This window comes from Drosophila willistoni, unplaced genomic scaffold (assembly GCF_018902025.1).
Source record: "Drosophila willistoni isolate 14030-0811.24 unplaced genomic scaffold, UCI_dwil_1.1 Seg701, whole genome shotgun sequence".
In the NCBI taxonomy this organism is placed as follows: Eukaryota; Metazoa; Arthropoda; class Insecta; order Diptera; family Drosophilidae; genus Drosophila; species Drosophila willistoni.
Genome location: NW_025814610.1, coordinates 57,843 through 70,522, shown reverse-complemented (window position 1 = coordinate 70,522; position 12,680 = coordinate 57,843). Strand labels below are relative to the sequence as shown.

General features: G+C 36.5%; 1 pseudogene; it reads right to left on the bottom strand.

The window, feature by feature from the left end:
* Nucleotides 1-1,486: 1,486 nt before the first annotated feature.
* On the bottom strand, nucleotides 1,487-1,659 carry LOC6644965 (annotated as a pseudogene).
* Nucleotides 1,660-12,680: the final 11,021 nt, after the last annotated feature.

The window sequence follows — 12,680 nt, the reverse complement described above, 5'->3', positions numbered from 1 at the left end:
AGCTATCCTGAGGGAAACTTCGGAAGGAAGTTGGCTACTAGATGGTTCGATTGGTCTTTCGCCCCTATACTCAATTCTGACAATCGATTTGCACGTCAGAACTGTTTCGGTCTTCCATCAGGGTTTCCCCTGACTTCAACCTGATCAAGTATAGTTCACCATCTTTCGGGTCACAGCATATATGCTCAAGGTACGTTCCAGTTAGAGGTATAAATAATATAAATATCATTATACATAACTATATAGAACGCCCCGGGATTGTGTTAATTATCTATAAATAGTTAAAAAACTAATCCCATTATTAGTCAAGTTAATTATGCTATTAGGTTTATATCCCAATAACTTGCACATATGTTAGACTCCTTGGTCCGTGTTTCAAGACGGGTCCCGAAGGTATCCTGACTCTTTCGCATTGTTAATCATACAAGTGCATATAATAAACACAGAAAATCAATAATAATCATGCTATTATATAATTCCGAAAAATTAACGCACTGTATTCATATAAATCTACCAACACTTTATCAAATTAATGACATTTATTCTATGTTAAAATGCAAGCAAAATAATTTAAATAAACTATAAGTCATATTTTATGATCAATTTGGTTTATGTTAATAGATTACAATGTCCTTATATGGAAAAAATGCACACTATTATTATAATATTATTAAAATATTAAAACTCTAATGATGAATTTTCCATAATGGATATTCAGGTTCATCGGGTTTAACCTCTAAGCAGTTTCACGTACTATTTAACTCTCTATTCAGAGTTCTTTTTAACTTTCCGTCACGGTACTTGTTTACTATCGGTCTCATGGTTATATTTAGTTTTAGATGGAGTTTACCACCCACTTAGTGCTGCACTATCAAGCAACACGACTCTTTAAAAACACCATCTAGTAATCATTAACGTTATACGGGCCTGGCACCCTCTATGGGTAAATGGCATCATCTAAGAAGGGCTTAAATCGTTAATTTCTCATACTAGAATATTGAAGCTCCATACACTGCATCTCACATTTGCCATAAAGACAAAGTGACCTAGTGAACTATTTTCTTTTCGCTCGCCGCTACTAAGAAAATCCTTGTTAGTTTCTTTTCCTCCCCTAATTAATATGCTTTAATTAAGGGGGTAGTCCCATATGAATTGAGATTGTATATACACACAAATATATTATTTAATATATTAAAACCATTGTATACTTTAAGTGAAGAATAATATTATGACACAATTATTTTTTCATTTCATATCATTAATAAGAGGCAATTCTAGATTAAAATTTAATATTTTTTATGCTAGACATTCCTCAGTATCATTTGATTTGAAAAAGAAAATTATACATCTTCGTTTTTCTCATACATATGTGAGCCAATGTGTTTCAATTATTATTAATATTATGAATATACATATATATCCAATAATATACCATATGCTTTAATATTTCGTAAAATATTAAAACAACTTATTTAGCATAGTCTTACAACCCTCAACCATATGTAGTCCAAGCCGCACTCTAAAATTAATTAAAGTACCATAACAGCATGGACTGCGATATGCGTTCAAAATGTCGATGTTCATGCAGTTCACACGATGACGCACAGTTTGCTGCGTTCTTCATCGACCCATGAGCCGAGTGATCCACCGCTTAGACTGATTATTAAATTGTTTGTTTATTTCATTACGTCAATAATATTTTATTGAAAGAAATTAAAAATACACCATTTTACTGGCATATATCAATTCCTTCAATAAAATCTTAACCCAAACGAATGCTGCGAAATGTCTTAGTTAACATAAGTGATTGAATACTGGACTTGATTTAAAAACTTGAAATTTAAACTATCAATTTATGTAAAACGTTAACCTTAAATGCAGGTACAACATTTTACATTTGGGATGTTGCTTTAACCAATGTATGCCCAAACCAACAATACACTACGCAACGCCTGTATATTATGGTACATATACACGCAGATAAATAAAGATATACAAAAATCATTTTCAATCTCCGATCGGAATACATAATTTAAGAAGAGTTCATATATTTTTTTCTACCGTCTATTGTTATATATGTGGGATTCAGCTTTTTCCCGGACGAGCCTCGCAAGCTGTGGATTTTCAACCTTCAACAAGTCGAAGAGATTTAATTCGCACACACTGGGTTTTATTTTCATCAGCTTTATTGTACTTTTGTATTATTAGTTTATTAGCTTAGAAGTAAAATTATTAATTACTTCACAATGTTTCTCTTTATTTTTTTGATTTCACTGCTGACACTTTGAGACGCAACTTTACCGTCTCACTCTATTCGACTGACTCTCTTCGGACTGACTGACCACTCCTCACCATCGTATATCGTTTTTAATCGATATTACATTGATACCCGTTCTCACTTGAAATCACCTCTACCATACCGCGATCCTACATTCGGCCATCCGACCTCCACATTCGCCCCGAATGATGGACACCATTTTTTCATATACTCTGCCACGGTGGTAGTACCTTTCGGACCTTCTCCATCTCCTACTTTCTCAACCGCATAGCGACCATGCCTCATTTTCCTAACAACCCGATAAGGTCCCAAATATTTGCCCTTGAGCTTAAGGCCAGAACCAAACTGCGTCCGCTTGACAGCCACCAACTCGTCAACCTCATATTCACTTGCAGATTTTCGACATTTATTAAACGTTTTACGGTTCTCTTCTTGCATTTTACTTATGTTCCTTTTCGCTGTGTCACGTATTTCGGGCTTATTGTTTTGTAACTCAATTAATAACTCTTCTTCCAACATACTCTTTAGTTCTAAATCGTAGCTAGTCCTCATCTCAGTACCAGTTAATATCTTAAAGGATGATATTTTCGTGCTTCTAGGTGGTGACGAGTTTATAAACTGTTGCACCCTACCTACGTGCTTATACCATGCTCCGGGATCATTGGCACACAGTTTCGTCAACAATGCTATAACAATCCGATTAACTCGCTCTACTTGCCCGTTTCCTCTCGGAACTCCTGTCGCAATCACTAAATGTTGTATCTTTTGCGACTCGCAATACTCTTCAAAAATGTGAGACGTAAAAGCGCTACCTCGATCACTAACGATCCTCTTTGGATTCCCGAACAACTCAGACTGTTTCTGCAATCTCTCAACAACCTCTTCCGAACCTGTACTTTTCGTCGGATATAACCATACCAATACCAATATGTGGTTATATCGTTTCTTGGTTAACTCCATCGGCCCGACATGGTCTACATGAAAAATCACTAAGGGCTCATCTCCTTTATCAATAACATTCAAGAAACCTTCCTTTCGACCCTGTTTCGATTCGCTCACGATACATTCCATACACGACCTCACTACTACCTCTACTTTGCTCCACAGACTAGGTATGTAATACTCTCTTTCCACTAGATCAACCGTTTTTTTACTCCGAAGTGCCCTTGTCGATGAGCAACCAATATTATCTCTTGCTCCATGCTAGTAGGTATTACAATAAGCTCCTTAACGGGATTTTTATACAATATTCCGTACTGCACGTAATAGTCGGCGTGCGCTCCCTTTTCTAACACTTTCAGAATCGTGCTGATCCATTCATCTTTTCTCTGTGCAAATTGTATTTTACTCTTCAAAGAATCTCCTGACAGTAAGCAATGTACTTTACTTAATGCGTCGACATGTTTCATCTTTACCCCTGATCTATGCTCAATTTCGAAATAAAATCTTGCAAGAATATAGCCCATCGGGCCACCCTTAGCGGAACGTCACGTTTCTTTATCGTCATCGCAAAAGCATTACAATCGGTTACTATCTTTATCTTGATGCCCATCACATATATTCTTCACTTCTTTAATGCTTGAATTATAGCCAGTACCTCTAACTCGTACGAGTGATATTTTTCCTCAGCTGGGGTAGTTCGTCTGCTCATGTACTCTACCGGATGGTATTGTTGATCCTCCGAATCTTTTTGAAGTAAAATCGCGCCGTACCCATACATACTCGCGTCACAATGAACTTCTGTCACACTTCTAGGATTAAAAAGGCGCAAAACCGGTGGATTACTCAATCCCGCTTTTAACTGTTCAAAAGAAGCTAGCTCTTCTATGCCCATTTTAAAAGGTACGTCAGCTCTCAACAAATTTGTCAACGGCCTAGCTATCGTAGCGAAATCCTTCATAAACCTGCGAAAATATGAAGTAAGACCCAAATAACGTTGGAGTCCTTTCACATCCCGAGGAACTGGAAAATTCTCAACGACACTTGTCTTCTCTTTTGACGGTTTGATGGTGCCATTTTCTATGATGTATCCCAAAAAATTTACCTTACGCTGAAGAAATTGACATTTTTTCCATTTTATCTTTAATCCCGACTCTTCTGCCAAACTTATAACTCTTTTCAATCTCTCAATACCCTCAAACTCATTTTTTGCTGGAATAATAATATCATCCATGTACAACATCAATATGCAAAAATATATCTAGTAAACACAGCTGCTGAATTATTAATGCCGAACGGTACAAAATTGAATTCGAATTGCCCATTTTGAGTAACGAACGAAGTAAGTTTCTTTGAGTTTTCTTCAACTGGCACATGGAAATAGCCATTACACAAATCAAGAGTTGTAAACACTCTACCTTCTTGTAGCTTATGTAATACATCATCAATCACTGCCGTCGGAAAATTATCTCTTATAATTTTCTGATTTACTCTTCTATAATCGCAACATAATCTCTTTTCTCCATCTTTCTTCGGTACTAATACAATTGGAGAAGAATACTCAGATACACTATGGCGGATTATTCCTTCTTCTAACCACTCTTTGACCTGTTGATCGACTCTTTTATGATCTTCATACGATAAGCGTCTTGGTTTGTGATATACCGGTACTTCATCAGTAAGTATAATCTTCATTTTCACTGGACAGTTAGCTGGTTTGACCGGAGTATAATCCGAAATGATTTCTAGGACTTTAGACTTCAACTCAATGCTCAAATGGGAAAGCTCTATCTCTGACGTTTTCGACTCTCGTAGTCAATATCTGGCCGAACGTGTTTTGCAACTCTTCTATGGGACTTACATCGCGTACTGGGGGTGGATCTTGTGGATTACCGTAACGAGTAATAACTTGATTTCCTCCAAATGATCGATTATTCCCGTAAAACACTAATCCTTGTTTTCCCATTGTAGCATTTACGACCTCAAATACGTAATTTCCGATTACCCCATCATATAATGTATCTCTATCTCTCACTACATGGAAACACATCTTAATAGGAACACCATCTAAAGCCGTATCTAACTCAAAAGATCCTTTGGTATAGATTTTCTTACTTCCTATTCCCAATAACTCTTTCACATCCGAACTCAAGGGAACTGCGTAAACTCGTTTGTACGCGCTCTCACTTATAGTCGAGATATCACTACCTGAATCAAAAAACGCTGATATAACCTCATTGCCAAAACGAACATCTTTAAAGACACGATTATATAATTTCTGAGTAAGTTGCTGCACTTTATGACTATCTTTTTCGAACATTTTTCCCTGCATGCTACACTGATTTGCCTTATGACCTGGCTTGTTCCATTTAAAACACTTAAACTCGCTCTCTTTACAGTTTTTCGCTATGTGATTTCTTCCTCCGCACTTGTAGCATCTTGGCTCATTTAAAGCAATATCCTGTTGCATCTTCTCGAATTTTGATGATCTAGACCATTTTGACTCTTTCTCAGTAGATATTTTCTCGTACATTTTCATGTTTTCTCGTAATTCTCTAAAATTCCTGGCTTGATACAACACAATCTTGTTTTGCTTCGAATCTGGTATACCCTCTATTATATATTCTATAACACTTTCTTCATCTAATGTGCTCTTTTCGCCAAACTTTTCATTTCATAAAAATATTCGATCAAACTTACACTCTGTTTTTTCTTTTTATTCTCGAGTAGCTTATGTACTTGTTTTGCGGACAACTTCTCCGAAAATTCTCTCTCTAAAGCTGACTTTAGACTAATCCAATCGGTAAGACCGTCTTCGCTACTGACAAACAATTTCGCAGCCTCTTTTAACAATTGTCTACTATAAATGAATTTCTGTAAATCGTTCCATTTGACTGTCTCTGCACAGTTCTCAAAATCTGCAAGCCAATTGTCGACATCTTGCTGCTGGCTGCCATCGAATACAGTTAACGAATCTTGTATATCTCTTAGTGTAAACGCCATTATACTCTGTACCTCTAGTTGATCGTTTACTACTTGTAAGCTACGCTCTAGTGAGTCCTCGTAGAAGGATGCTTCCTCAACTCCTGATTCGAAAAAAGATATTAGTCTTACTTGTAACTCTGCCTTGTTTCCCTTAATACTCAAGTTATTTTCTTTCAACTTTTCTTTAAGCTCAGATACCGTGAGTTGCAAGATTTCGTCGTGTAGCATAATTTAAATTCAAACAAATTATATAACAAATTTTGAACATGTATCTTAAGCTAACGTTAGTGAGTTAAGTTAATTGATATCAATCTACAATGTTATACAAATGTTTTGCTCTTTGGTTATGGCCCTTTCTTGCTCAGTTAATACTTGCTCTTGTATCTCGACTCTATACTACGCCTCTGTACTCACGTACGTCACACACACTTTTGGGGTTGATGCCGCCGGTGTGAGCGTTGCTCTCTGGAAACTCTTTGTCGTCGTTTGTATGAATACTGCTCTCTGGATACTCTTTGTGTCTTGTCGGCCTCAATAACGTACTCTACGTTTTACTACTTCCACTTGCGATGGTTGATGCCGTCGTCTGTGTGAGTGCTGCTCTCTTGAACACTCTTTGTGTCTTGCTGCCTCGTCACTGCTCTGCTCTCGATCGTCGCGTCACACACACTCTTGGGGTTGATGCCGCCGTCGGTGTGAGCGTCGCTCTCTCGTCTCGGTTTTGCACTCTGTGTGCCTCGTCGTTCGCACAGTCTGTAACTCGTTGTTCACACTCTCTGTGCCTCGTTGCCTCCTCTCTTAGGTTTTTCTCTTGTTGCTTCTTCGTTTTCCTGCTCTTCTCATCACGTCACGCACACTTCTGGGGATGATGCCGCCGTCGCTGAATTTCACAATTTTTCCCATGGATTTAACGTTTTTTGTACAACAATTTAATGACTGATGTACAATAACGAATCTCAGACTGCAACAATTTGATGATTGATGAATAGTGGGATTCAGCTTTTTCCCGGACGAGCCTCGCAAGCTGTGGATTTTCAACCTTCACCAAGTCGAAGAGATTTAATTCGCACACACTGGGTTTAATTTTCATCAGCTTTATTGTACTTTTGTATTTTTAGTTTATTAGCTTAGTAGTAAAATTATTAATTACTTCACAATGTTTCTCTTTATTTTTTTGATTTCACTGCTCACACTTTGAGACGCAACTTTACCGTCTCACTCTATTCGACTGACTCTCTTCGGACTGACTGACCACTCCTCACCATCGTATATCGTTTTTAATCGATATTACATCGATACCCGTTCTCACTCGAAATCACCTCTACCATACCGCGATTCTACATATATTTATACTCATTTTACTTTATTTAAATTTAATTTAATTTAATTTTTCAAATCAAATATTGTATTAAATCGACTTCCCCTGATCAGATTTAATAATAATAATAATAAATTTCATTTTCATTTTATGCTCTCATCTTCAATTTCATTTTCATTTTATATATCTTTATATTAATTTGGTATTTATTTATTTTAGTAACGGTTGGAAAATAAAATAATGATCCATCCGCAGGTTCACCTACGGAAACCTTGTTACGACTTTTACTTCCTCTAGGAACTGAGAACGGCTATTTACCACCACCCATAGATTCGAGAAAGAGCTATCAATCTGTCTTACACACTTATGTTCGGACCTGGTAAGTTTTCCCGTGTTGAGTCAAATTAAACCGCAGGCTCCACTCCTGGTGGTGCCCTTCCGTCAATTCCTTTAAGTTTCAGCTTTGAAACCATACTTCCCCCGGAGCCCAAAAGCTTTGGTTTCCCGGGAAGCGACTGAGGGAGCCATAAAAGTAGCTACACCCAATTGCTAGCTGGCATCGTTTAAAAATTTTTATAAATACTTTCAAATTTCATTATAATAAATAAATAAATAGACATTGCCGATTATAAATGCATAAGACATATGTATTTAAGAATTTTACCAATATTACATTTGACTGACCATGCTCGACATCGCACCGCCTAAGTAGGTTTTGTGCCACTCTAGAAATGGACCATTTATATATGAAGGTACCACTAAACAATAAATTTTCATATGTATTTTTAGAAATACCATCAAATTTCATAATAATAAATAAATAAATAGACATTGCCGATTATAAATGCATAAGACATATGTATATGAGAAATGTACCGATATTACATATGACTGACCATGCTCGATATCACACCACCTAAGTAGGTTTTGTGTCACATACTCTCGAAATGGACCATTTATATATGAACCACTAATTGACTAAACCACTTAGTGGCATCTAATGGCACTCCCCGCCCAACTCACTTACTCACCTGCAACTAGGCTGACGCTGGAAGGCTTTGCCATTTGTTGAGCTCAGGCCATAGAAACTGGTGAGACGATTTGACACTATGGTGATGGGATATGACTTTGGATTACTGACCACACTATCCAAAGAATCGGGATCTGTTTCGTTTGGCGGCCTCTTCAGAGGCTGTGTTGATGTGTCAGTGGGCGAGGCCACAGTTGTTGTTCCCATTGTTGTTGCTGTTGTCGGTGTTGGCGTTAAATTGAAATGCATCTGTGAATTGTCAGTGTGTGTCAGGAGGAGGCTCACTTGAATTACTCTACTTAAGGCTAAAATTGTATCTAAGCGGCCACTTGGCGTCAGCACAAACTTGTGATAAGTGCAACCCAAGTGCGAAAAAAATCTTCTATGTTTCTAATTTTGTTTTGTTTTCGTTTATAATAAACAAGCTATGAGAATTTATAGTTTCTCTTACACTAGGAGTATTCATTATTCATTATCAAAAGGTTTAAAATGAGTTTGAAAGATTTGGGAAAATAAACACTTTTCTTCAAGGTTTGAAATTTCATTCGTTAAATTGATTTTAGCAGCTTTTGCAATGACTTTTATCAGCTTATAAAAGTAAATCATAAATCCTTAATTAAGTAATTAACTTTCAAGTTTATCGAAAAGGTTTCTATTTGAACTTTCACTCAGTGAAAAAATTGGAAAAATATCGCTAGTCCTTCAATATTAAAGGATTAATTTGCCTATTAAAATTTTTATCGATGTGGACACAAGGAATTGAGAAATCGGACATAAAGGTACTCGTACTTGACTGAATTAGTGGCATTAAAAATTACATTTTAATTTTAATGGCCAGCCACAACGTTTCAATAACAAATGAAATGAAATTATAGTTATTTAATTTGTATAGATAAATCAATATTGTACATTCGCCTTTCTCATTTTAGCTACTGTTTGTTGCTTCATTGTTGTTATCTAATTTAAAGTCAAATTTAAACCCAATAAGCCAGTTAAAAATACATAAATAAAAACACCAACAACATCGTGGAGAAGAAGAAAAAAAAAACCAATCACACGCACCATTAAAGCCGAAAATCAATTTTTTTTGTCCACGTTTCAGATGAAAAAAAGTAATTTTTTAGCACCTTTTTATGAGCACTCAGATATCTTCAATTAATTGACACCTTAAAAATCCAAACATTTGTTTGTCGATTTTCTCGCTTTTATTTATTTGTTGTATGCAAAAACTAAAAGAACGATAACTTTAGCATATGTTTAACAATCTAAATAGTCATTTCGTTATATTTTTGTTTTGTATTTTTTTTTTCGGAAATAAATACAATTTATGTGAATATCATTTTACGAGAACTCGTGGAACATTATTGGCTTGGTTTTTGAATGCGCGTCGGATCAAAACTGAGACGACTGGCCGAGAGATCACAGGTCAAAATGATGCGAAAATGCCGACACAGAGTCCACACCGATGACACTTGCCACTCGAATGTCGACGATGGCACAGAAGTCAGTCAGACGCGGATCAAATGACCGCCGCTGAATCGAGTTCCTTGACAGCAAGAAAATACTTTTCAAACTAAGCAAAATGGGGAAAAATATGGAAAATAGTGAACAAGAAATAAAGGCGCTGCTGTAAATGAGCTCAGTTACACTCGGAGACACACAAACACACAATGGCAACTTTTGCCACATTGGCAGAGCTGCAGATTCTCACTCTCTCCCTTTCTCTCTCTCTCTATATATCTCTCGTGGCAGATACAAATTACAGTTACGCATACATTTATCTACTAATGCAATACAAATACAGATACAAAATATACAGATGCAGATCCAAGCTGAGCAGATAAAAATTGTTCAATTGAAATGATTTTTAAATTGAAAATAAAGCGGAAGATAAGCGCGATAAGCTGAGGAGCTGTTGTTTATCTGAACTTAATGCCTATATCACTTTTTTTTTTTTTTTTTTGATGTGGACACAAAGAATTGGGGAACCAGGCAGACTCTTTAAATGCAGGCGACCTTGAGTCTTTGTCAATATACAAGGGTGGCGTATACGTAATAAATAATATATGTAGGTGGTGTTTGTGTGTGTGTTGTGATTGAATGTGTGGGTGTGTGTTAAGGTCAGACTGTTTCAGTACGCTGATGAAATTTCTTTTGTTTGATAATAAAACAACGACAAAAAGATTTATTTATAGGAAGAATAATTTAATTATCATGTGTAAATGAGTATTTAAACTTTATTTTATCTTTTTTTATAGTATGTGGCCAGGCCAAAATCAGATATTTTCACCGCCGATATTTCAGGGCAAGTGCCATCAGAAGCTGATTTTTTCAATTGAACTACCAAATTCTCGGGCTTAATGTTACGATGAATAATTTTCGCGCGATGTAAATGCATCAGACCTGAGGTTACATCTCTTACGATCTGACGAGCCACTTTCTCCGTAAATGGTCCGTATTGTGACATTAGTTTCGAGACATCGGTATCCAGACACTCTTTAATTATATAGGCTTGCTTTGGTTGCTCAACGCTATAAATCAGTTGAACAATATTCGCATGACCCTGCAATTGACGTATTATCTGAAGCTCTTTGAACTCGCCGCTTCTTATCTGGTCCATATTGTGCTTCTCAACCATTTTTATCAAATACTTTTTGTCTCGCTTGACCTTGCCTTGGCCCTTGAATACGGTTGAATATCTCGTTCGCGATATTGGCTTACTTACATCGATAAAGAGGCGAATAGCCTGTGGTAAATTCTTTGGCCAATTGAGTTTGCCTGCTTAATATCTGTCCCAGCATTCTTAAATAGTTTTTATTCACCTTGTAGTTAATATTCATAAAAGCTTCATACATACAACAGCAGACAATGATGTCGCCGTTCTGAAAGTCGTTAGTAGTTGAAATCGAAGTGCCATCGGTACGAAAGAGATGGGTAATCCCCGAACTAAGTGGCACATGTGGCCACAAAGCATTCGTCAGAGCCTCTAACATAATATCATGAGTAGGATAAAAGGTGTTCGATACTGTCAGACAGACACCTTCAGAAAGGATATTACCATTACGTAATATACAGATGCGCACACATTGCTTGGATTGTTGCCCTTCAGTTGCATCCTTGGATATTGCCTTGGCACATTTAGTATATGGTGGTTTTTTGATTACACTCTTATTAAATTTAGGCATTGTTGTAAATAATTACTAAAAACTATGTAGTAACACGTGTAAATAGTAAAAGTGTGTATCTCAAAATAATGATAAGCAAATGAGCTATGAAGTGAGCTACTGAACTCTCAGCCTACTGTGGGTTCCTATGCGGTAGTATTTGCTACTTCTCTTCCGTCATACTTTTTGTAAGGGGTCACCAGCAAGATCATAATTTATGACGCACTCAATTGTGAATGACAGTGTGGCGGCTGCCAAAAGTAGCTGAGGTAATTGAATAATCGGCTCCAGTTGCTTCAGCTCGCTAGCCCGTGGACAATGTTGTGCGATCCATTCAGATACACAGAGCTGAATATTTATTATATACTAAATATCATCAAGACTGCTGCCGTCCCTGCTGGCCGTCAAGTGCAAATTTGTAGGCAATCATGAACCACTTTGTGTACCCGACACCACCTCAATCTTCCGGCTGGTGGGGTTTTGGGGTGTTAATTTGTTTTCAAATCAATTGATGCGTCTATTCTTATCATTCTAAATGATTTACTTTAGTAGTTAGCTTCTTAATGAGACTTTTATATGTTTTTTACTAAAATTAGGCAGAAACAAAAGCCTAACATATGTTTTATAAATCCTCTCGAGAATCTCATGGAATCTACATCATTTTGCCGAATTTGGAGTTTAAACAGGAACTTAGTGTGGAAGTTAGTCCTCCTCTTCACAGATGTTCATGGAAAGAGTCTTAGCTAGTTATGTATACAAACCGATTAAGAAATGAACCCGCTTTGATTTCAAATTGCAAAACATAAATTATCGACACAATATCTACGTGTATTTTACATGTTGTCTACGTATCTACACGAAAGCTTTAAAAAGCTTATTTTCAATTTAATTAAATAATCTAACGATTCAAATCAGAATTTATCTTGTTAATGGAAAACTAAATTAAGTCCTATTTTTGAAAAGTTT